We start from the raw sequence: 25,071 nt of genomic DNA, 5'->3' as shown, positions 1-25,071 counted from the left end.
GATCATGTGACCTTTTTAACCAGAGTATGAACTTAACTGCAATTCAACATAGAACATCATAGAGTAGTAAGAGACCTTAGGAGATCATTGAGTCCAGTCCCACTAAATTACTTCAGCCAGGGCTTTGTCAAGACTTAAAAGCCTCCAGGGATGGACATTCCACCACCTCCCTAGGGAACTCATTCCAGTGCTTCACTGCCATCCTAAAAAAAGTTTTTCCTAATATTCAACCTAAACCTCTCCCACTGCAAATTGAGACCATTGCTCCTTGTTCTGTCATCTTTCACCTCTAAACAGTTTATCTCCATAGTTTTTAGAACCCCCTTCAGGTAGTTGAAGGCTGCTTTCAACCCCACTTCTCCCTCCCCCCCTCTGCCTGCTGCCCCTCAATCTGCTCTCTGTAACCTAAATAAGCTCAAATCCCGCTGTCTCTCCTTGCAGGTCTTTCAGCCCCTTATTAATGTTTGTTCCCCTCTGCTGAACTCTCTCCAATGCATCCACAGCCTTTCTGTAACAGCGGCCCAGAACCGGACACAGCATTCCAGAAGTGGCCTTACCAATGCTGAACGAAGGGAAATAATTGCTTCTCTAGATCTGCTGGCAATGCTCCTACTAATGCACCCTAATATACCTTCTTGGCTACAAGGGCACACTGTTGACTCATATCCAGCTTTTCATCCACTATAATCCCCAGGTCCTTTTCTACAGATGTGCTGCTTAGCCAGTCGGTCCTTAGTTTGTAACAGTGCTTGAGATTCTTCTGTCCCAAGTGAAGGACTCTACATGTGTCCTTCTTGAATCTCATCATTTCTTTTGGCCCAATCCTCCAATTTGTCTAGGTCACTCTGGACCCGACCCTACCCCTACCCGTCAACGTATCTACCTCTCCCCTAGCTTAGTGTCCTCTGCTAATATGCTGAGGGTGCAATCGAGGGATGTAAAATGTTGATTAATTAGCTAATCAAACAGTCGATGTGATTTGCATCAACTATTAGATTAGTCGATAAGGGCGCCTCTGCCTTTGAAGTGTAACAGCAGCCAGTCAGGTTTTTTTAGTGAGCTTTTTATAGTCAATTTTTTTAGTGAGCTCCCTTTGTAACTCTTTTCAGTAGATTTGAACTAACTTGCGTAGTTTTGAATCTGCAAATTTGTTTCAGATAATTTATGAATGTTGATTAGGACTGGTCCTGGTACAGATCCTTGGGGGAAACTACTAATTACCTCTCTCCACAGAGAAATTTGATAATTTATTTCTAGGCTTCGTTTCCTATTTTAACCAACAACTGATCCATGAAAAGACTCTGCTCCTTCCCCATGACTCCTCACTTTACTTAAGAGGGTGCGTCTAGACTGGCAAGATTTTGCACAAAAGTGGCTGCTTTTGCGCAAAAACTTGCCGTCTACACTGGCCGCTTGAATTTGCACAGGAGCACTGACTTTGTAATGTACAAAATCAGTGCTTCTTGCGCAAATACTTTCACGCTCCCGCTCAGGGATAAGCCCTCTTGCGCAAGAATACTTGCTCAAGAGGGCCAGTGTAGACAAGCACCTTAATTTTTTGCGCAAGAAAGCCCAATGGCTAAAATGGCCATCGGAGCTTTCTTGCGCAAAAGTGCGTCTAAACTGGGCACGGATGCTTTTGCGCAAAAGCACTTTTTGCACAAAAGCATCCTTGCCAATCTAGACACTCTTTTGCGGAAATACTTTTAACGGAAAAACTTTTCCGTTAAAGGTATTTCCGCAAAATCATGCCAGTCTAGACGCAGCCAAGAGTGTTGGGCGAGGGACCCTGTCAAAGTCTTACTGAAAGTCCAAGTACATTATTTCCAATGGCTCACCCTTGTTCATGTTTACCAGATTTTAACTGCTAGGATTGCCTCTGGAGCAGGCCTGGGCAAAGTATGGCCCACAGGCCAGATCTGGCCCGCCAACCCCCAGGCCGGTTCCCCTACTTGCCCCCCAGGCTGTGCGGAAATGTGGCGGCAGGGCTCTGTTTCTGTTTTAAAACTGGAGGGGAGGGGGGAAGTTTTAGGAGTTGCCCCACCTCCAGCATGTTCCCATTGGCCAGTTTCTGGCTGAAACCAGCCAATGGGAGCTGTTTGTTGGAGTAATAGGCAGCCAAGAAGAACCACCCCCCCTTCTTCTGCTCAGTTATTCATGAAGCTCATGGACAGGCAAGCAGGCTGGCTGGCTTGGAAACATTTTAAGCTTGGCAGGCAGGCAAGTTTGGCAGCTGGCAAGTAAATCTCTTGGACACGGCCTGCTTCTGGCACCTCAGCCCTTTTCTGTCCCAGCTCTGTGCTCTCCCCCCTCCCCACTCAAAATACCCAAACCATCTGTCCCCCTCTTACACCTATACTCCCTCCCAGATCTGGCACCCCAATCTCCTGCCCCAGATCACAGTCCCTTCCCATCCTAGGTCACATCCCAAACCCCTGCACTCCAGTCCGCTGCCCTAGGTCACAACCACCTGCTTCACCCAAATTCCTTCCCAGACTCCAGGCTCCCTTCTGCACCCAACCTCCATCCCAGACCCCACTGTCAGCCGACGGTCAGGGCAGTGTGTGTGTGTATGTTTCCGAGAAAAGGTTTAACGTCCGTGTCTTTACTGCTAGGACCGGGGTCCCATCGCAGAGGGTGGCCAGCAGGCCAACAGACGCCCCGAGTTTATAGGAAGAGCTTATTACGCTTCAGATTTTAGCTGCTAGAATTTCATAATTCCTTCGCAGCGGGCAGCCTCGGGGAGACTGAGAAGCGCCCCAACTGAATTTTGCCACCTGGGTGTGACACAAATCCAAACGCCCAAGCTCTCCCTATATCTGTCCCTTTATGACCGGCTGAAGTTTTTTTAAACTGTGCTTGGTTCTGTTACAGCAACTGAAGGAGTCAGGTTAAAGCTTAAACAGTTACAGGTTTATTTGAGGAAGCTTATAAATCATATGGTTGCAATGGCTATTGTTCTATTTCTTAACTATTAGCAAAATATAGATCTTAAAAATGGTTACAAAGAAGATATCAGGGCAGTGTGTGTGTGTATGTTTCCGAGAAAAGGTTTAACGTCCGTGCCTTTACTGCTAGGACCGGGGTCCCATCGCAGAGGGTGGCCAGCAGGCCAACAGACGCCCCGTTATATAGGAAGAGCTTATAACATCTTAGATTTCAGCTGCTAGAATTTCATAATTCCTTCGCAGCGGGCAGCCTTGAGGAAAGACTGAAAGATGCCCCAGTGGGTCCTGTCACCTGGGAGTGACACAGATCCAAACGCCCAAGCTCTTCCTATAACTGTCCCTTTAGACCGGCTGAAGTTCTTTTAAATTGTGCTTGGTTCTGTTACAGCAACTGAAGGAGTCAGGTTAAAGCTTAAACAGTTACAGGTTTATTTGAGGAAGCTTATAAATCATATGGTTGCAATGGCTATTGTTCTATTTCTTAACTATTAGCAAAATATAGATCTTAAAAATGGTTACAAAGAAGATAAAGATAGAAAAATAGAAATAATGGTACCAAGTAACAGCTTACTCTTTCTATGTGTACACTTAAGACAGAGGACCACATCCAGGTACCATTTTTACCCCCTTCTGTGCCTCTCGACTCCAGCATGTCAGGCCAGGGCCGGTCCCTCAATTCCTAGGAAAGACGAAAATACGAGGTGGGCGTCCCCATAGAACCTCGGGAGGTCAAACACCTAACCCGACCAGCAGGTAGAGGGTAGAATGACACTCAAAGTGAGTGTGTGCTGGGCCCATCTTTTATAATCATGAGGTCACGTATTTCTCTTTCTTATCTGTAATGCCAATTGATGCTGGTCTGTCTGCTGTGAGACCAGTTCTTACAAGGGAGTTGTGAACTTAATTTACACTTGTAAGAGAGATTTGAGGTGATTAAATTTTGAAGTACAGGACATTGTTTTCTCAGTGGGAAATTCCTCTTCCTGGGACTGTGTGTGTTCGAATCAACATAGGTGCCAGCCGCAGCCTCGAGGCCAGCTTATTGACTTAGCTGCTCTCTATCCACATATCTGTGTTTCAGCTTCTCAGGATCAGATGAGCCAGCATAGACTATGCTGATATTATTGCTCCTTCTCTGCCCTGTGCTTCAGAGAGGCAAATAAGATGGATGATATGGAGGCAGGCTGTCTGGCCACACCCACATCTCCTCCATTAAGAGCACGGAAAAGTGTGGTCCTTGACCACTGTCAAATCTCGGTATGGCCCCTGTAAAAATTATTCCCCACCCCTGCTCTGGAGTATTTTAAAAATAGACATTATTACATACCGCCATTGGCAGTTCTGAAATTTCATATCTGAGTTCCTTCAGAAAACTTAGGTGAACAGCATCTGGTCCTGGTGACTTATTACTGTCTGACTTATCAGTGTGCCAAACCTAATCTATTGACCCCTCAATCTGGGACAATTACTCAGATTTGTCACCTGAGAAGAATGATTTGGGTGTAAGGAATCCCAACACTCTCTCATCCTCAGCAGCAACAACCAACGCAAATAATTCATTTAGGCTCAGTGATACTTGGTCAATCATTTTGCTATGACAATTCTATATCTGCTATATATTTTAGAGAGTTATCTATTTGATTAAGAACTGCTCCTAAAAGGTAAGAGGTAGGACCACCAAATTAGGTATGCAGCTTCCTCTGATCATAACTGTAAAGCAACGTAAAGGATTGAAAACAGGATATGCCTGGCATGGGATTGCTTCTCATTAAACCAAACAGAAACAAAACAGAATCACCATAGCAAGTACAGTTCTTAATTGACATAACTGAGCGAATGTTGAAAGACTTAACCAAGATCAACCAGAAAAATAGGATGAAACTGAAATAGGATTGCCTTTCAATAAACAGGTGGGGTAGAGCTCTGTTTTGGAACAGGTAAATCCGTGCTTAAAGTTTGAAAACTAGAAGAAAATATTATTGGAAACCACATTGACTATAGCCCCTTTTTGTTAATACATAGCAAGGGGTAAAAGTTTATTGGAATGAAGACAAATACACTTGATGGAATTCCCATTTTAAAAACATGCTAAAAAACAAAGTTGAAAAATGTTAATTCTTTTAAGAAATCCAAAATAAAAATTAAATTAATTGTATTTTTCAAAAATACAATCATTTAAATAAAGCATGCATATTTTCCTTTTATTTAAAAAAACTTAATTGAGTTAAGGACTCTATCAATGCCGGGTAAATCTCAGTGTGTGTGTGTGTGCATACGTACGTGTGCGCACACGCACACAATCACACTACATACAGACACTAGCAGACTTACCCGGCATTGCCCAGATCCTTCAGGTGTAGGGGGGTGCAACACAAGTTTGTTCTCTCCCTCCTCAGGCTCACTTGCCAGGGATCTGTTGTTTCCCCCGTCATGTCCCCCCAGCTCATCAGGGACCTGTTGTCTCACCCTCTTGGACCTGTCAAGCCTGCCAGGGGCCTATTTGCTTCCCCTGTGAGCCTCCCTCCTTCCCCCACAACTGCCAGGGGCCTATTCTCTCACTACCCACACGCCCTCAGCAGCCTATTCTCCCCCCCCCCCCCCACAGATTATCAGTGGTCTTTTCTCTCTTCTCCCTGGTGCTGCCGTCAAGAGCTAGGGGGAAGACAGGTTTTAGGGCAGGGGACCAATTACTGGCATGCAGGTAGACAAGATGGCAGAGCCCCAGCCCTGATGACCACTCCCTTGGTGGTACAGCCACCCCCAGTGGGTACTCTCTTACCCTCTGGATTCCCCAGCTACCAAGGGCCTGTTCTCTTCCCACTTTGGTCCCACCAGCTCTCCCCTGCGGGATCACTGTCCCCAGCTAACACTCTCATACTGTGTCCCTTCGAACAGCAGTGCCTCCCTTTTCATGTTATGGAAAACTATCCTCTTCCTAGGGCTTCCAGTTGTCCTGGCAAAATCAAATCCTGACCTTGCTTTAAGTTAGGATAAGAGGAAGCTGCATATCAAATGGTGGCCCCAGCTCTTACTGTTTATGAAGAAAAACTTAAAAACAACAAATAGTCTAGCAGCACTTTAAAGACTAACAAAACATGTAGATGGTATCATGAGTTTTAGTGAGTACAATCCACTTCTTCAGATAACCGGAGTGTTGGAAATCCAGATCCAAGAATAAATAAGTGAAGAACGAGGAGAGGGGAAAAAATGGAGGGGAGGAAGAAAAAAAGACAGCAGATAAGCTTCAGAGAGATAGTGGAGTGAGTCTGTAACAGGAAAAGCTTAAACAACAATTGGTCTAGTAGCTTCTCAAAGACTAAACAGTTAAAAGAGGCTGATAAGAACTACAACCTATCCTGGAAATTGACTCCTCATTCTGAGGCACTGGGGGAAAGGCCAATTCTCACTTACAGACAACCCCCCTAATCTGAAACAAATTCTTTCCCGGAACCACACAGCACAACTATATCATAAGCATCCAGGAACCCACCCCTTTAATCAGCCCCGGTGCCAACTCTGCCCACACATCTATACAAGCGTTTTCATCACTGGACCCAACCACATCAGCCACCAAATCAGAGGCTCATTTAACTGCACATCCACTAATGTGATCTGTGCCATGAAATGCCAGCAATGCCCATCTGCAATGTATATCAGCCAAACTGGACATTCTCTACAGGAAAGAATTAATGGACACAAATCAGATATCCGTAAAAGGCAGCACACAAAACGTGTTGGAGAACATTTTAATCTGCCTGGACACTCATTAATGGATCTCCAAGTCGCTGTTTTGTTTCAGACCAATTCCACAAGCCAAATACACAGAGAAGGTTTGGAGCTTAACTTCATTCACAAGTTTAATTCTTATACTAATGGTTTGAATCGTGATATCAGATGACTCACACTTTATCAACCAAACAATAAAAGTGCTAATGGTTCTTGATGTCTGTGTAGAATCTGGTGTTGGTAATCTTCCTTTCCAAGTGCTAACTAATGGATTTTTTTTGATAATGCATTGGAGGGGTTTAAATTGGGATTGGTCCTGCGGTGGGCAGGGGGTTGGACTTGATGACATCCTGAGGTCTCTTCCAGTTCTATGATTCTAAGTTATGGACTGTAGGTGATGACAAGTAGAATTCTGTTTTCTCTTTTGAGCCTGTCTTGAAGTAGTTCATGTCTGGGTACTTTTTTGGCTCTGTCAATCTGTTTCTTCACTTATCCAGGTAGGTATTTCAATTTTAAGAATGCTCTCTATAGATCCTATAGGTTTTTGTCTCTGTCTGTGGAATTGGAGCAAATCTGGTTTTATCTTAGGGCTTGGCTGTATACGATAGATTGAGAAATGTATCTGGGATGGAAGGAGGCATGAAGATAAGTGTAGCAGTCGGTAGGTTTCCAGTATAGGGTGATGGAAGAGTTCTTGAACAAACACATTTGCAGACCAACACAGAAACAGATGCACTCTAAATCATCTGTGTAGGTACTATCCGATAAGCAAAAGCTTATTGGATAGTCTACTAGTACCTCAACTAGTCACATCCCCCCCTTGCTGCCTCTATCAGCTTAAAAGCCAAGGGAGTAATGGGGACCAGGTGTGAGCCGGGAATAAGCTGATTGCCGGCTTGTGCCCAGTGCCAGACGCTGTGTATCTGCTTTTTAAGCCTACCAGCTCTTAATATATTTAAAAATCAGAAGCACAGTGGAGGACCTGTTATGAGCCAGCACAGCTGATTCCTGGCTCACACTGGGTCCCCCTCGCTGCACACCAGCTGTTTAAAGGTATTAAGAGCCTGCTGGCTCTTAATACAGTTGAAAGGCTAAAGCTCAGTGGGAGGGACCCATCCTTGCTCCTCCCCCCTGCAAGACTGAAGGGCTAGTGCCAGCTTCCTGTGAGGGGAGATGGAAGGAAAGCCCCAAGCCTCCCCACCAGATCCACCCTTCCCCCTCCCACAGCTGGGGGAACAGCAGTGCACAGGTGCACTTCCTGGAAGTTTTCCCCACTGCTCCCATAGGATGCCTGGGAGCAGTGTGAAAACAAATACCTCCCCGCCCCAGCCCTTCATGCCCAGCCCTTGCACCCCCAGCCACCTCACACACCACCTCCCCCACCCAGCCCCCACACTCCATCCTGCTCCTGTACGCTCCCCTGCTCCTGACCTCTTCCCCTCTGGCCAGACACCGTTCCCCCGAGACTGCTCCTGCACCCTCCCTCCTGGACAGACTGCACCCCACCTCCCATCCATACCTTGCACTCTCACCCCCTCCTACACAGATCCTGGACCCCCAACCCTGCTATCTCACTTGCTCTCAGAGATGGGAGCGAGGGGGTACGTGGGAAAGGGGAGGGAGAGGCTGTGTGGCTCCTTCCTCCTCAGCTCCCGAAGCACAGGAAAGGTAGGCGCTGAGGGCAGAGTGGGGAGGGGCCATGCTGCATACCCTTCTCAACTCTGCCTACATCATTCTGTCATCTGGCAGGAAAATTATTTCTTTCTTTATTTATATGAAAGTTGGCTTTTTTTATACTAAATATACTTTGTATTTTAAAAAGCAACACCACCACATTAAAAGCTAAAAGGAAACAAACAATCTTCCTTTTATTTTATGTTTCTTATGTCTGAAATCTTTCACCTGAATCTTTGAAAAGTGCATGCTAACCAAAGGCCAAGGTATTCCTACAGCTATTAAGTAGTTTAATACTTGAATGCAAGTGCTGGCGTGTCTGGTTAAGATAAAACACCCACAAATAGAGTTCTTAATAGCAAAGACAACTGCAGTGCCATTTTCATGAAATTAGTACAAATACATTTTGAACTATATATTTGAAAATGATTTATAGCTATAAGACTAATTTTAAACTTTTATATTAGGAGTCTCAATTGTGTCCTTATTGTCTTCTTTATTGTGTATAAAGACAGTCTGGATGGGGTTTTTTGAGGGAGATTTTTTTAAACACAGTCAAAATTCAATGAAGCTAGTTAAAATTTTCCAAATTTTCAATTAAAAAATGGACACATTTTCTACAATGCTGGTAGTTATATTTTTTCAGTTATTTCTAAAATTTAGGACTATCTGCCCTGGAAACAACTGGAAAAGTGATGGGATTATAACATTAGGGAAATACTGCAAATGACAATTTATTAATTGAAAGAGAAGTCATTTTTATTCAGGATTAAAATTCTGGGTTCATTCAATCCTATTTAACACCCAGACCCCTTCAGTTTAGGGCTGAGTAAACTTCCAAAGCTATAAATTGCCAAAGTGTACAAACAAGAACAGGCAAAAGACTTCACTTTCCTAATATTTTCATGCTAAAAATAAACGTACTTTCATCTGGCTGGGATGTTGGGAAGGAGGTGATTGTCAGGCTCTTTCTATACATTACTAGCATTACCCATCCGGTTGTGGGGGCAGACGTACACTCAGGTTGGCCTGGTGTAGAGGGCAAAAGCAGACCTGTCCATCATCATGCTGCTGCTGCCATGGCTTTGTCCCTGCTGCTCCGCCCCCACCTCGTACTGTCTGCACACACTGTGCACTCACGCCCGCCAGAGAGTGCTGTGGGGCAGATGGAGTCTGTCATCCTGCCCACACTTTCCGGCTGGACTTCCTGCACTCCTGGCAAGGTGCAGCCTGCATTCCACACTCAGTCCATGGGCCGCTTATTTGTTTGGAGCAGCATCTGGGTGCCACATGGGAGTGACTGTTACAATAAATAAAGCCTGTTACAGACACTGGAGCTGGAGTTCAGGGGTACCTGTCACTTGTGGCCTGGCCAGGGGACTGGTCCAACATGAGCCACCATTGTCCCCAGCTGCAGGGGAAGGGGTGGCTGGGTGTCTGGGAGCTGCCCTACATTGGAGGGGGAGGGGCTTGAGGCTTGTCCTGCTGGGGGGTCGGGGGAAGGAGAGGAGGAGGTTGCTGGAAGCCTGGGAGCTGCCCTGGCTGGGGAGGGTGGGAAGTTGCGGGGGGGGGGAGGGGAGTGAAGCTGTCCTGGACGGGGGGGCAAGGGCTTGGAGCCAGGCACTGTCCCACAAGCAAGGGTCTGAAAGCAGGGAGTGCCATGACTCCACTCCACCAACCCTCCCCTGCACGGGACTAGGAGCCCCTGTGTGCCGGCACTGCCCCACGGGCCTTGCCCCCGGCTCCAGCTACCCCCAGCTGCAGCCCTGCTCCCTGCGGGGTGGGCCCGGGGCTGCTCTGCACATGCCGGAGTGGCTCCCCCCGCACGTGCAGCCCCCCCCCCCGCCCGGGCCAGCTGCTGCTCCACTGGCTGCAGCCAGAGCAAGCGGCTCCACAGCTCCAGGGCCAACTGCTTACCTCTGCCAGCTCCAGCCCTGGGGAAGCTGGTAACCCACCTCCCTACACTCAACTGGTGCCAGCTCTAGCTGACAACTTATCCATTAGGCCACTGGAGGACCCACCTGAGACCCAGACTTCAAGCCTTCCAGTGTATTCTCAAATGCTCTCTGTGATGGAGACACCTCCTTGTATAATATTACAGATATCGATGAACAAACAAGGGCACCAAGCTAATTTCCTTTTATTTTAAAGTTCACCGTTGTTAACACTATAGCTTAACCATTTTTTTTATCTCCCTCTTCCACGCCATCACCAACCACTGCAAGGAGAGAACTTCCAGTCTCTTTCCCTTCCCTGCCTTGAAAGAACAGAAAGCATCAAACTAACTTCCTTTCACCTTCCCCATTTTCCTAGATGGCTACTGAGGACAAGATCCGAATAGCTTCACAGCTACCAAAAAGCCATTCTGAATGTTAGGTGTTAAAATGACCAATCATCTGCTGCCATCTGGAACCTCTAGAGCCCCATGGACCATTGCTGTGAGGGGAAAAGGACTGCTCTCTTCCTTCTTCCAGTACTGTAGCACAGCGAAACAAGACTATCCAGTTTCGTTGCCACTGTTCAAAACACCATTGGGTAGCTGTGAAATTGATGAGATCCCGTTTACTGCTAATTAGTTTGAAAGTTGCATATTCAACTCAAAGGAAAAAAAATTCAAGTCCTAGTTTTGCATCTGATCCATACTGTGGCATCAATTCTCAAAGGAGAAAAATGGCACAATACATCAGACATCACTTCCTGCAGCACCTATATTTTTGGGGGAGATTTTCTTATGAAATTGGAGACCAGAGCTCGATATGTTGGCTGAGGTCTCACAGCTAGCCATGCCTGGGATCTGTTTGGGATAGGATTGGAGGTTTAATAGTTTAAAGTTTTTCCTCATGTTGTCATCAGACCATTCATTCATGCAAGTTGAAGTTGTGGCACATCTCTCCTGTTAAAGGAGGGTCCTGTTTTAGTCATGTGACGAGGCCCTCTAAAATTGATGGTGCCACAGAGCATTTCTAGAGAAGTTTGAGAGAACACTGTCCATGTGACAGAACATTCACTTATTTCTGGTGGGAATTTATAATGATTTCTTATCCTCCTATCTACAGATAAGCACCTGCCACCCAAAGTTTGTTCACCCCAATTTACGAAAGAACTATGCAAACTGACCCAGGAAGAAAAAAAGCTCAAGCACCAGCAGAAGCTACAATTTGAATCTGACTAACCAACTAAACAATTAATAATAATCAAGAATACTAGCACTTGATTCCGCACTATTTGTTCTGTTAATAATATGCAAAAAAACAAATCAGCTGCTTGTACCCAATATCAGTGAACACCAGAGGAAGATGGTTAACAAGTGCATAGTTTACCACGTTATGTAACTGTAAGAAGAGCCCTGTGCGGATACAGAATTTGTATCTGCATCCACAAAAGTGAGTTGCAGATATTCACACAGACCTCTGCAGAAGCAGGTACCCGCAGATATCTGCAGATTTGCAAGTCTCAAACTGTAAGCTTGTGGCAGGGACTATTTCTATTTATATGTTTGTGTAGCACCTAACACAGCAGGGTCTGAATCCTGATATTAATGTGCTACGATTAAATAAAAAACACCTTAACATCTTGTTTGCTTTTTAAAATATTTTGAGAATCCAGTTATGAGATGGGCTTTGAGTGACATTACTTTAATTCATGCATAGGAACTTTATCCTCTACCCTAAGCCACCCACCCTCTGCTTCACCTTACCTGAAAACCCTCACTTCAGCCTTTGTTTAAAAAAATACAATAATTTAAATAAAGCCTGTACATTTTTCATTTATTTAAAACAAAACAAAAAAAACCAACAACAACTTCAATTAAAGAGCTGAGCAACACCGGGCACATATGCTAGTTCACAATATGCTGTAGTTTCTATCTCGTGTGGTGGCACTTTTCTTATAACTTCCACAAAGAGTTTGAAGACACTGGCACCATGGCAGCTTCAGAATCACATATGCCTCCTCCAAACACATGCTCATATAAACATCATCAATTTAGATTAAAATAATACAATCCCAACAATTTAAGCGATTTCATTTTCAAATTTCATGTTTTAGGGCTCTCTCAGTTCCCTTGATGAGTGGCCTGCTGCCCTTCCTAAAATTTTTGGGAAAGCCACTGATAAATCCTTTTTGTATGGTTTTGACCACATAACCAATTCCCACTTTTTGTGTATAGTTTTGATTTTTCTGATGTGCTTTCCTCATGAGGTATCAACTGGTTTATTTTATTACCATGTCATTTTATTATTTTCTGCCCTTTCTCCATCAATTTTTCTTCCCTGCCTCCTGCAAGGATAACTACTATGAATTATTGCCATTAATAAAGTAACAAAACTCAACCCTCTTGCAGAACTTTTCACTTGTATATCTTCGAGTGCTATACAAGATGGTGGGGGGAGGGGGAGGGAAGGTGGGAGACCAGTTTCCCTTAGCCTTATTAATAATATGTACTAATATGGTCATTGTTAAACACATACTTTGCAATATTTCATATTGGGCTCTATTAATTGAGGCCTATTCTACTATGGCTGGCATACATGTTTGCATATATTTCATTAATATAATTTTATAGTAAAATGTATTTAAAATTATATCATAAAAGCATACCATTAGCTCATGAAGTGGATTAGTCCCATTAGAATTTTATTAAAAATAAAGTAAGTTTCAGCAATTGAGATTGTACCATTGACCTAAGCTGACACTTGGTTTGCCAGAACCCCAGACCAATTTGCTTGTGTGGCTTAAATTATTGGGTTTGTATTATTTTAATCTAAACTGATATGCTTTATAAGCATGTGTTTGGAGAAGGCGAATGTGATTGTGAAGCTGCCATGGTGCCAGTGTCTTCAAACTCTGTCCCTGTGGACACTCCACTCTAGGGGTTGGTGTGTCCTTGTGCCAGCGATCAGAGGTTTGCCTCACCACACATGCATGAGTCACGTTATACCATTGTGTCCATTGACCGTCTGTGCGGCCTAGCACCCTCTGTTCCTTCTCTACCATGGAATCGCATATAAAAGGAATTCAAAGTAGAGGGGAGGAGGGTGGGTTGTGGAGCAGCCACAGGGACACACATGTTAAAAAAGTATCATTGCAACACAAGGTGAGTAACTTCTCCTTCAAGTGGTGTCCCCCTCTAGGGGACTATAAAGCAGTGTCCGCTTCAGGCAGTGGTGGGTTTTGGAGTCGAGTCTATGAAGTGGGAAGAGCAACAAGTCCCACAGTTGTAGCAGAGATAGGACCATGCTTCAAGGCATAGTGCTGGGTGAAAGTGTGCTCAGAGGACAAAGGTGCCATCCTGCAAATGTCTATGAGAGGCACGTTGAGAGAGGCAGTTGAAGCTACCACTGCCCAAGTGGAGTATGCTATGTACCCTTGTAGGGGCCATTTGATATGCAGCATATAACACACCTGGATGCATGATGATATCCATTTGGAAATATGCTATGAGGAAATAGCTGAGTCCTGAGATCGGTCGGCTAGAGAGACAGTCTCATAGAATTGGATTAGTTCTTCCCAGGTAAAAGGCGATCGCACATCTTACATCCTCCATGTGAAGCAAGGGTTCCCTAGCATTGTTATGCTGTTTGGGGGAAAATGTTGGAAGGTGTATGGGCTCATTAATGTGAAAACTAGAGATGGCTTTAGGTAGGAACGTGGGGTGTAATTTAATGTAATTTTAATTACACAATGTAATTTTTTCTTTGGACAAGAGAGTATAACGAAGATTGGTCGTCAGAGCTGAAATATCTTCAACACGTCTAGCAGATGTGATGGCTACCAAAAATGTGACCTTCAACAACATATGGAAAAGGGAGCAGGTGGCTAAGGGCTCAAATGAAGATCTCTTGAGAATAGATTCCATAGTGGCATGGGTTTTCAGATATAAGGGTATAAGTCAGAGGTGGGCAATAATTTTGGATGAGTGACCATACCAAGATTTTAAGTGGTCAAGGGCAACACGTTTCTATGGAGGGGCTGTGAGCAGGGTTCCCTCTAAGCTGCATGCTTGCGCAGGCACACAAAAATATTTTCCACCCTGCCCATCTTCTATGCAGAGCTGCGCAGCCGTGTGGCAAGTGGTTGCTCCGCCAGCTGGGTCCGGAGGAACCACAAGCTGCGTGGTGGGCAGCTGCTCCGGCAGCTGGAGCCGGAGCCACTGCATGGGAGCCCTGGGCTGGAGAGAGGTGGGGCAGGTACTGGGGTTGGTACAGGTGGTGCCAAGGACAACGGGGGTCCGGCACAGAAGCCAGCTGCGTTGGGGCAAAGGCACCGGCCATCTGTGGTGGTGGTAGGTACGAGGCACAGGTAAATTCGGGGGGAGGGGAGCAAGGTGTGGTGTTGGATACAGGTCTCTGAGTGAATGGGGGGAGGGGAAGGCGAGATGTGGGGCTGGGCACAGGTCTCTGGGCAATGGTGCTTGGACTATGGGCCCTAGGTCCAGGTACTGGCTGTTTGTATTTGGGGAGCAGATAGTATGGCCCTGACATATGTACTAGTGGCATATTGGGGGTGGGGGGGCACAGAATACAAGGCTGGACACAACTACAAGGGTGTGGAGGGTAGGGATGTGAACGACTAGTCAACTAGTCGCTTCCCCCCCTGCTGACTACCAGAAAGAGGCAAAAAAGGGGGGGGGCGAGAAGAGGAGGAGTTGCTTCAAAGTGGCAGCCCCAGTTGGCTCAGGCTGCATGCAGCATTTCAAAGTGACAGTGCTGCCTGGAGCTCAAGATCAGCCGCTTTGAAATGCTGCATGCAGCCTTGGGTCCCCAACTGGCCTGAACTGCAGTGTGTCAAAGCGGCAGTGCTGTGTGGACCCCAGGGTCTGCTGCTTTGAAATGCTGCGTGCAGCCCAAAGCCAGCTGGGGCTCCACATGGCTTTTCAAAGCAGCAGCGCAGCATGGAGCCTGGGGTCAGCTGGGGATTCTGAGTCCCCAGCTGACCATGGGCTCCATGTGGTGCTGCTGCTTTGAAATGCCATGAGGAACACGTAGCTAGCGAGGGACTGCTTGAGTTCCCCACCAGCCCTGTGCTCCCCACAGTGCTTTCGTCTTTGAAGTGTAGCAACAGCCCTGGGGCTGTTGCTACACTTCAAAGGCAGGGCACCCTTATCAACTATTTGATTAGCCAATTAATTGAAATTTTACATCCCTAGTGTGGGGGGTAGGCAGTTAGCCAGGCCTATACAAGTACCAGCTGGCTGTGTGTGGTCCTGAAGGGGGCACAGGCAGTGGGGCATACATTTGGCAGGGGGATAGCTCAGTGGTTTGAGCAATGGCCTGCTAAACCCAGGGTTGTGAGTTCAATCCTTGAAGGGGCTGTTTAGGGATCTGGGGCAAATCTGTCAGGGATGGTACTTGATCCTGCTGTGAGATCAGGGGACTGGACACAATGACCCTTCAAGGTTCCTTCCAGTTCTACAAGATAGGTATATCTCCATATTATAAAGAAAGACCAACAAGCTGGGTGGTTTTCAGAGTGGGTGAGTGCAGGGTCATGCTTATCTATTTTTTAGTATTTTTTCCTTAAACAACACAACACTTTAAAAATTATATATTCCAGCAAGGTCTTGCCAGGCCCTTTGGCTTGGGACCCCTTCTCGTGTCACAAATCAACCAGACCCCCTTTTTGGTGCAGTCACCCAAGCCTTTTATTGTCAGTGCCAATTTTCCATACCCTTCTATTTACAAAGCTGTTGTTCACAGCAAACTCTGCCAGCCTTTCCTTTTGTCTGGGGAGCGCACTCAGCCACACCCTGGCACCTGGCTCTTCCCCTTCACTTCCCCTCTGGCTGCCTTATCTAGCCCTCGGGCTAATGAGGCCCACAGCTGCTTCCATTAGCCCCTCAGGCCTGGGCTTGCTCAGCTGGTTGTAATTGGCCTTTTCAGCCAGGTTGTGGCGGCAGAGCTCTGGCTTAGCCAGCAGTCTGTTTATTTATATATATATAATTTTGGTAAGTAACTGGTGGGTGCCACAGTGCCACACATCCAAACAAGCGCACGAGGTCAATATTAATGCACAAGACAAAGCTCACTCCGCTCACGGATGGAAAATCTTAAGAGGGAACACTGGCTGTGAGGTCTGGGATGGAGATTAGGTGCAGAAGGGAGCTCGGGGTAAGGGACTGGTGTGCAGAAGGAGGTGCAGGATCTGAGAGGGAGTTTGGGTGAAAGAGGGGGTTGTAATCTGGGGCAAGGGATTGGGGTGCAGGGTCTGGTAAGGGGAATGGGTGCAGGATTCTGGCTAAAGGGAGGAATGTAGGAGGGAGTAGAAGGTCTGTGGAAAGGGATAGTTGTGACCTGGAGCAGAGTGGAAGAGGAGTACAGAAGATTTGGTTGTGACCTTGAACAGGGCATTAGGGTGCAGGGTCCAGGAGGGGGTATGGATACGGGAAAAGGATTCTAGGCTGGGGGAGGATTTAAGAGGAGTGCAGGATCTGGGAGGGAGTTGGGGAGAGGGAGGAGGTGGGGTCCCAGAGGCAGGCTCTGGCCAGGAGGTGCTTACATAAGCAGCTCCCAGCCAGCAACACACTCAGGCAAGCTTCCTCCCCCACTCTCCCCGCAGCACCAGACTACTGACGGTGCATGTGGCTCTCTGAGCTGGAGGGGATGGAGGAGGGAGAGGCTTCATGTGCTGCTGCCACCTCCCCCCCTGCAAAGTCTCTCAGCTTCTATTAGCCAGAAATGGAGCTGAGAAATTATGCTGCACAGCCCCTGCCCTCAGCAAAATCTCTAAGCTCCCACTGGCTGGTTTCCAGCCAATAGGAACTGAGCAATTTTGCTACTCCTTCCCTCCCTTCTCCCCACAGCAGAGAGAGCAACACAGAGCAGCTAGCCACTTTGATAGGCGCTGCTCCGTGCTGCAGGGGCAGGCGTGGACTGAAGCCAAAGGTCTGATGGGCCAGATCTTGCCTGCCCTTGGTATAAACTGTGAATTCCCGTGAGGAGGTGATTGATGATGGGGTGAGCAAAGATCAATACACCATCAACCAGGTCATGAGAAACAGCAGTGGCTGATGGATAAACCATAAGGAGCAGCAGGTGAGACCATATTCTTTAATGTTCAGTATATAATCCAGAATGATAAACGACAGGAGCTGTCTCTGGGTATGTCTACACTACCACCCTAGTTCGAACTAGGGTGGTTAATGTAGGCAACCGGAGTTGCAAATGAAGCCCGGGATTTGAATTTCCCGGGCTTCATTTGCATATTGCCAGGCACCGCCATTTTTAAATGTCCGCTAGTTCGGACTCCGTGCCCGCGGCTACGCGCGGCACAAACTAGGTAGTTCGGATTAGGCTTCCTATTCCGAACTACCGGTATACCTCTTTCCACGAGGAGTAACGGCAGTTCGGAATAGGAAGCCTAATCCGAACTACCTAGTTCGTGCCGCACGTAGCCGCGGGCACAGAGTCCGAACTAGCGGACATTTAAAATTGGCGGTGCCCGGCAATATGCAAATGAAGCCCGGGAAATTCAAATCCCGGGCTTCATTTGCAACTCCGGTTGCCTACTTTAAACCACCCTAGTTTGAACTAGGGTGGTAGTATAGACATACCCTCTGAGGGCACCAGGCCTGAAATTGTCTTCACTTACTTTGGTATGTATAGTATGTTGAGGATGATGGCTGTTTAATAGCACTGGTTTAACTCTGTCAGAGCGGGTGTGCTTACCATGTTGGAACAACAAAGGAATCATGCCTTGAGCTGCAGAGCCTGCGGCCTGGGATAAAACGAGTGGCCTCGATGCTGGAAAGGAGGTTGGGGAGTGCTGGATATCACCTGGGGTTCGCATATGGAGAGACAACAGAGGTAAGGAAACCAGGGTTGTCTGGGCCAAGTTGGGACAATTAGAATTAATCAGACCTGGTCTGCTCGTATCCTACGTATTATCCTGGCAATCAAGGGAATGCATATAGAAGTGGTGCTTTCCATATGAAGAGGAATGCATCTCCCAGTGACCACTGTTTCGATCCTGCTCTTCAACAAAAGTAAGGGCACTTGCAATTATTCATTGTTCCAAATAGATTTGTGGGGATAACGCCATGTGAAGAATATCCTGTGGCAAACTATGGAGTTGAGCTCCCATTCATGTTGTTTGGAGAACTGATGGTTCAGGATGCCCGCCATGACATTCTGGCTGCCTGGCAAGTATGCCACTGTGGGAGTTACATGATGTGAAATGCACCACTTCCATGACCAGGTGGCCTCCACGCAGAGGGAGTGTGATCAGCCCCCTCTACCTCCACCCCCCCCCCCCGGTGACATTAAGAATGTTAAAAAGCAGCTGTGGCAGAAGCACGTGAGTTGTGTGTAACTGTGAAGGTTAACTGATGAGCCAATGCTCACTGGGTAACCATTTAACTGCATACACTATCACATCCCTAGTTGATATAAAACATGCATGCAACATTGTCCATTAGGATGCAATTCATTTTGTTCTGGATTATGGGAAGGAAGTGATGGCGTGCACTGCATACTGCACAGAGTTGGAAGATGTTGATATGTAGATGAGCTTCTCGTGCAGACCATATGCCCTGAATCGTGTGTTGATGCAGACGGGCATCTCAACTTGCGAGGGATGTGTTGGTGGTAATCACTTGAGATGGATCCTCTTGTTAGAAGGGAACCCCTTGTAGTAGACCCAGGGGTTGGATCCGTCAGTGAAGAGAGGGCAGGATGGGGAAAGAGATGTCACTATTTTGGTCAAGCTGTGGCAGGTAGGTAAATAAACTGTTGCAAGCCAGCTTTGCAGGCAGTGCATGTATAGTCTCACAAACCTCACAACATAAATGTTGGCTGCCATGTGGCCTAGGATCTGGAGGCATGTCTGTACTGTTATCAATTCAGTGATTTACAGTAAGGATGCAATAGTGTAGTTGATTAACCAATTAATGGATAAGCAAAAGCTTATAGTTTAGTGCTATAGACCATATGCATTCCCCCTCTTCCTCTGCGCTGCCAGTAAATTTTTTAGCAGACTGGCCAGCAGCCCGGCTCAGTCCTGGCTTGTGCCAGGTCCGGGACCTACCCCTGCTGTGGCCCTGCATTTAAAGTGTATTAGAGCCAGGCAGGCAGGCAGGCTCAGTTCTGACTTGCACCAGATCCAGGAGCTCAGCGCCCCCCAGAGAGGGGCTGCTGCCACCCCACACAGCTGCCTCTGGGTCAGTCAGCAGTCTGGGGCAACAGGCAGCCAGTCCAGGTTTTTAAGCTGGCTCCCCTCATGGACCAGTTCCCATCTGGCACCCTGTGCGCTGCTGCCTCTGTATGAGAGGCAGCAGCAGAGTGGCAAAGGGCTCCTTGGGGGTGGGGCCAGAGAGCACTGGCTGGCAGCCCCACCCCCAGGGATTATGGAACAGTCAAGTAATTTATAAGAATTTATGAGGTTAATCGACCATTCAATTAACCAATACTGAACATCCCTAATTCACAGCCTGTTTACAAAATCAGGGAGAATGATGAAATGATGATGAGGTAGTATTGCCTTGGATCAGATGGAGTCTATTAGGGCCCCTATAAACTGTATTGACTGCATAGATTCTAGCATGGATTTTCTCAGGTTTATCAAAAGGCCGAGTCGTGTGAAAATGTCTTAAGTTACATTGAGCAAGTCCCCTGTTTGTGGTAAGGAAGTGTCCTTGACTAGACAATAGTCTAAGTTTGGAAATATTATCATGGCCCATTGTCTGTGGTAAGCATTGACTATTGCAAGCGTCTTGGAAAAGACACAAGTTGCAGTGGAGAGGCCGAAGGGTACCCAGTATTGATGTTGGGAACCTATTGTAGCGTCTATGCGATGGATGAATTATGATGTGAAAATAAACATTTTAAAGGCCCAGGGCTGAAAACTAATCTCCCTTGTCCAGTGCCAGTACAATAGTTCCTAGTGTGACCATCCTGAACCTGTGGTTTCGGATAAATTTGTTGATCCTTTTGAGGTCTACGGTTGGCCTCCATCCTCCCATTTTCCTTTGTGTGAGGAAATACTTCAAATAGAACACTTTCCTGTGATATAATTAAGGAACTGATTCTATCACACCTAGCTAGAGAAGGTGTTAGAACTAATTGTAGGAGGTGCTCATGGGAATGGTTCCTGAAGAGGGACTGGGAAGCAGGGAAGGTAGGAGGTGTAGAGAGGAAAGAAATTATGTATCCAGATCGAATTATCTCTGGTACACACTAGCCTGATGTATGATGGATCCATTAGGGATGTAAACGAGTAGTTGACTGATAAGCCTTGGCTTATCGGTTAAGCTAGTCAACTACTCACTTTCTCCCCACCCCCACTGCCTTTGCATCAAAGGCAGCAAGGAGGGGGGAGAAGCAGAAGCCAGCTTACAAGCAGGTTCCCTCCAGCACTGTCTCTGCAGTGCCACCTGCCACCACCCCCCAGCACTGTTGCCTCTATGAGAGGCAGCAGCACGGTGGGCAGAGCAGACAGGGGAGGCTGCCGCCGCAAAGCAGGCCCTCTTTGTGGCAAGCCTGTGCCCACTATGGGAAGAGGCTGCTCTGGCAGCACCCCTGTCTGCTGGGATCCCCGCCTCCCACTGGGACCCCCGCAGACTGGGGCTGCTGTCGCAAAGCAGTCTCTGCCCACAGCGGCCCAGGCTGGCCATGAATAGAGACTGCTCAGGCTGGGCAGGCAACCCAGCTCAGTCCCAGCTCACGCCGGGTCCGGGAACTATCCCCGTTGTGGCTTTACATTTTAAATGTAGTAAGAACCTGTGCCCGGCTCTTAATACATTTAAAGAGCTTGGCACTAGTTCTTACTACATCTAAAATGCAGTTCCGCAGCAGGGGCAGGTTCCGCAAGCCGGGACTGAGCTGGGCTGCCTTCCCTTATCAACTAATCAAGCAGTCGATAATTCTGTCAACTAGTCGACTAGCCAATGAACTGCATCTTAACATCCCTAGGAGCCACTGGTGGTAAAAAGAGCGTATTCAATGGCCCAAAATGTGTCATAGAAGTGGACGGTTGATTCGTAGTAGACTGTGTATGCAGAGTGCATCTCCTGTTGGGGCATTGTATGGCCCTTTGGTCAAATAAGCACTGCTGGTGGCATTTGCAGGGCATGTTGCAAGACCTCTGGTAAGGAGTATAGCGTCCTCTTATTGAGGCAGGTACACATCTCCCGAATGCAGAGTGTAGTACGGGAATCCGTCAGTGATGGAGTACTTTGTTGGTCTTTGTCTCAAAGAGCTTTGACCTAACAAAAGAGGAGATCATCTATTCTGATCTGTAATTCTTTGCGTCTTCCTGATGCCTGGAGCTAGAAAGCATAACACATCACAACTGCTGTGGCCGTCAGTCATTCTAGCAGCCATATCCATAACTGCCTGAAGAGCTGTACAAGCTATTGTCTGTCCTCCTTGGATAATAGCCTATAGTTATAGACGCTTTTGTTCTGGTAGATCGTTGAGCAGTTCCTGTAATTTGGAATAGTTAAAATGGTTGTAAATGGCCAATAGAGCTGTATAATTGGCTACCCAGAATTGTAGGGTAGTGGCCAAATAAGGTTTTGTTTATGATCCTTGTCCTGGGGCATGGATCTGAATAGAGACTGTTTTAAACAGTGGTGGTCTGCATCAACCACTAATGAGTTAGGCTGGGGGTGAGAAAAGAGAAAGTCCATGCCCTTGGCGGGCACAAAATATTTTCTGTCTGACCTCTTTTGGGTTTTGCCTTATAGTGTCTGATGGCCTCATCAATTGGAAGGGCAATTTTTATAACTGCAGAAGGTTGTAGTATTTGAAGCAGCTTGTGCTGCTTTCGCTGGACCTCTTAAAGGTGATGTCCTGTGTGGTGGCAATTGTCTTAAAAAGATCTTGAAATTGTTTAAGGTCCTCAACAAGTGCTGAGGTAGATGGTATGACAGCTTCATCCAGTGAGGAAGAATTGATGGCCCAAAAGGGATCCTCAGTGTCTGAATGACATTCTCCTCCTCCACTGATTCATCAATCACTGCCACTAAAACTGTGTCAGGACTCTTGGTTGACGGAGACCTGGATGGGCTGGTATGAACGGTGCAGTGTACTGCTGTCTATACAGTATTAAGGCCCTAGATCCCATGGTGGAAGTCAGCCATGGGTGGTTGAACCATGGATGCAGAGGTGCCTGGTGAGCGACTTTAGACTTTCCTGTCTGCCAAGGAGGCACTCCATACGATGGAGAAGAGCGCTGGGATAAAAATCTGCTCTCTAGTCCCGTGCCTAACTCGCTATGTGGTGAGGAGGGTGTAGGTGACACTGTGATGGTCTGAGCAGTGCTGAGGTGAATTGTCATTACTGAAGCGCAGAGACTGAGATACTGACTTGATTTGGATGTCAGAGGTGGTGAGGAGGTGCATTCTTGACATTCTTTGTTGAGGCTCCCTGTATTTCTGCCCCATTGTGTCCCCTGTAGCTGGTGCCTAATGGTATTTCGCTATCAGTGCCGAAGCACATCCTGATGCGGAGTCGTGTGCTGCTGTGAGAGGAGGAGGTATATCTGGCCGCTTGGCCTTCGGCATGATTAAACAGGCCTAAGCTTGAGGTGAAGAAAAAAGGAAAAAAAATTGATAATTCAACAAAAGTTGCATAAGTACTGGTTTGGGGGGGGGGGGACATGGTAAAGCAAACTATTCTAATTGTCGGAGGGAGAAGAGTCACACCACTTTGTCTGCTGCCGAGGATGGTAGAGAAGGAACTGAGGGTGCCATGTCGTGCATGCAATCAATGGACACAACAGCATGAAGCGACTACTGCACATACATAGCACTGCTAGCAAAAACCTTCAATCGCTGGCACGAGGGATGCACTGACCCTTAGAATGGAGCACGCATAGGGACACCACTGGAAGGAGAACCTCAATTTCAGGACAGATAAGGAAACCCGACAGCTTTTTGGCATTTCTCAGCACGATCTCTGTAACAAATTATGCAATAAATGATATTCTTTTTCACTCATTGACTACTAAAACAGCAAATAAATGTGGAGTCAAAAGATTCCATGGATGATGTGGAGAAGAGAAGTCTAAAATAGCATAGTGACAACAACAGGAACTCCACAAACAGGAGAAAAAACCACCAGGATAAAGAGTAAAGTATTAGGGCTTGTCTACACATGGGGTTATTGAAAAACAGCTATTCAGGAATTACTCCATTGGTGGACATTCTTATTCGAAAATAAGGGTGCCTTGTTCCCATTTAGCTTATCCAGGTAAGCTGCAGAAGAACACTGTGGAACAAGAGTGCCTACATCTGGAGTTATTTCTGAATAGCTCCCCACACAGACAACCCACCACCACCAAAAAACAGCACTGTGGATGTAAATGGCAGATGTAGTCCTTCCTCTGAGGGCATGAAGAGTTTGAATTGTGATCTGACCTATCTTTTACTTTTATATTAAAGTGTTTTTCCCTGAAGTAAAGTAAAAACAGTATTTTAGTGAAGGATTTGTTAACTTTCTGGGCACCCATCCTCTCACCCCTTTGTTAAGGCTGTTGAGAGAAGCTGTGGGTTGAAGTGGATATATTTATGTGCAATCCTTTTTCTAAGTTTACTTTTTTTTAAAGTTATGGTATATGCACTCAGAACATTTGATTAAAAATATACATTGATATCAGTAGATCCATTACAAATGACTAAATTTCACAAGTTAGCATATAAGCAAAAAACAATAAAAACTGCAAGCCATGTAGAGGAGAAAATACATGTTATTTGTACAAACTGCCATAATAATGGCTGTAGGTGTTTTTACCTAACGAGAGCAGTGATATTTCTAAATCCACCCTCTTCCTAATAGCCCGTCCTGCCAGTTTCATCAGAATGCTCCAAAACAAACAAAGACTAGGCAATAAAATGCAGAACAAACAAACAAAGAAAGTGAAAGGCTTGCTGCACTGGCTTGTAATATAGAAAGAAATTAATTTTTCAAAGAAGCAGGAAGGAAGAACAAAAAAGATGCAAAAACATTTAGGAACTCAATGTCTTTTTGCACTGGTAAAGGAATAGGTAGCCTAGTCTCTAAGAGAAGCATTTGTTTCAGGAACCTGCTCAGTGGCCCATCTGAAGTGTTCATGTTCTTATGGACAAAGACCCACATCAGAAATAAAAACCAATCAATCCTGGCATCTTTGTAGCTACTCTAAAGAGCAGTCAAGGACAAAATGAGCATGGTGCACTTTCATCAGTCAAGGGTGTGGAAAAAAAACATTCCCCTGACTATTAAAAATTGTAGCCACAAAAAGCGTCAGTGTGGACTGCTTTGTTAGTGGGAGATGCTCTTCTGCCGCCAAAATTCATTGGAGATAAGAACATAAGAATGGCTATACTGGTTCAGAGCAAAGGTCCATCTAGCCCAGGGTTTCCCAACCTATGGGTCAGGACCCAAATATGGGTCAGCATTACATTTCAAAAGGGTCGCCAGGAGTCTCTCCCCGTGGCTCTGAAGGAGCCATTCACACATTTTTTGAATTGCCCTTGGTCACCAAGTCTTCCTGAATTGTCAAAATGGGTCCCCATCTGGAAAAGGTTGGGAACCGCTGATCTAGCCCAATATTCTGTCTTCCGATAGCGGCCAAAGCCAGATGTCCCAGAGAGAGTGAAAAGAAACAGGTAATCATCAAGTGATCCCTCTCTTGTCATCTATTTCCAGCTCCTGACAAACACAGGCTAGGGACACCATTCCTACTCATTCTGGCTAATAAGTACTGATGGACCTAACCTCTATGAATTTATCTAGTTCTTATTTGA

At 46.4% G+C, this 25,071-nt stretch overlaps 1 protein-coding gene across 4 annotated transcripts in view; it reads right to left on the bottom strand.

Moving 5' to 3' along the window:
* Nucleotides 1-25,071, bottom strand: part of QSER1 (glutamine and serine rich 1) — a 110,068-nt gene that overhangs the window by 78,220 nt on the left and 6,777 nt on the right. The window contains exon 2 of one of the 4 annotated variants that reach the window (XM_075927809.2): nt 3,520-3,627. The exons of 2 other annotated variants lie outside the window; for them this stretch is intronic. The gene's annotated coding sequence lies outside the window, so the exon portion shown is untranslated. Of the gene's footprint in view, nt 1-3,519; nt 5,023-25,071 lie in introns of those variants that run through there. One more of the 4 variants, XM_075927808.2, reaches the window with a different exon arrangement.

The sequence above is a fragment of the Pelodiscus sinensis genome, chromosome 5 (genome assembly GCF_052426305.1).
Source record: "Pelodiscus sinensis isolate ZL-2025 chromosome 5, ASM5242630v1, whole genome shotgun sequence".
NCBI classification, from domain to species: Eukaryota; Metazoa; Chordata; order Testudines; family Trionychidae; genus Pelodiscus; species Pelodiscus sinensis.
The sequence above is the reverse complement of the archived record's forward strand: the minus strand, read 5'-3'. Positions and strand labels throughout refer to the sequence as shown.